This window comes from Belonocnema kinseyi, chromosome 6 (assembly GCF_010883055.1).
Source record: "Belonocnema kinseyi isolate 2016_QV_RU_SX_M_011 chromosome 6, B_treatae_v1, whole genome shotgun sequence".
NCBI classification, from domain to species: Eukaryota; Metazoa; Arthropoda; class Insecta; order Hymenoptera; family Cynipidae; genus Belonocnema; species Belonocnema kinseyi.
The window spans coordinates 48,363,072-48,364,002 of record NC_046662.1 but is presented as its reverse complement, the minus strand read 5'-3'; positions in this window follow the sequence as shown (position 1 = coordinate 48,364,002).

Here is a 931-nt window from a genome sequence, read left to right as displayed (position 1 = left end):
TGTTTGTTGGCGCCATCCAGCGGCGTTTAACGTAACTATACCACTTGCTGTGGGTATTCACTATCAGTGGTATTCACACTCAATAGGAAAAATCTGCAGAAATGGCGTCTGATGTTTGTTTTCTAACATTGGAACAATAAAGTTTAAAAAATGAGCTCGAAAAGAGGTGAACTTTACAGACGCCTTTATGATGCCTGTAAAAAAGTTTACAATGAAGAATCTCCAGCAATGCAGCAGCAATTCGCGAACGAATTGTGGAGTGATTTAAAAAAAAGTGCCGAAAAGATGACTGTTTATTAAGTGCGAGTGTTTTGGAAAAACAAAAGATTTGCTTCAAAAGGCATCCAAAAGGAAAACTTCAATGACGAACTATTTTTATGAGGTAAGTTGATGTAAGATAAAGTTGACAGTGTTCAAAATATTTCAAGATTATTAAAATAGATTTGACTAAAGTAACTTAACCTCAAAAGTTGTCAAATGGAGAGTAGGTTGTAGTGAAAATGATAAAATCAGTCGAATTGTTTGAACTGCGCAAAATATGTCAAAAACATGGATCAAAGAGCCATGGGTAGTTGAAGATGCGTAAATCCATTTTTTACGCTTCTACTATTTAATACTTAAATTTCACAGAAAAAGCTTAATTAAGTGTTTTTAGAAATTCTCTAAAAATGTCTACGTTCGTTATTTAAAATTTCATGGATCTAAAATTCTTTAATTTTATACCAAAAATGTTATCAAATTTAATCAGTTCCTATTAGATTAAAAAAAGTTCTGCGTTACGTTTATATAGTCATTATTATTACACCATCATTAAGCCATTTCCCTTTCTGGGTAGGCGTGACTCACTCGGCAGGGGAAAGGAGTAGTGTGTGGATGGGATAGAGATTTTTCAGATTGATCCAGAATTCTCGTGTTATTTATGTAAATAACA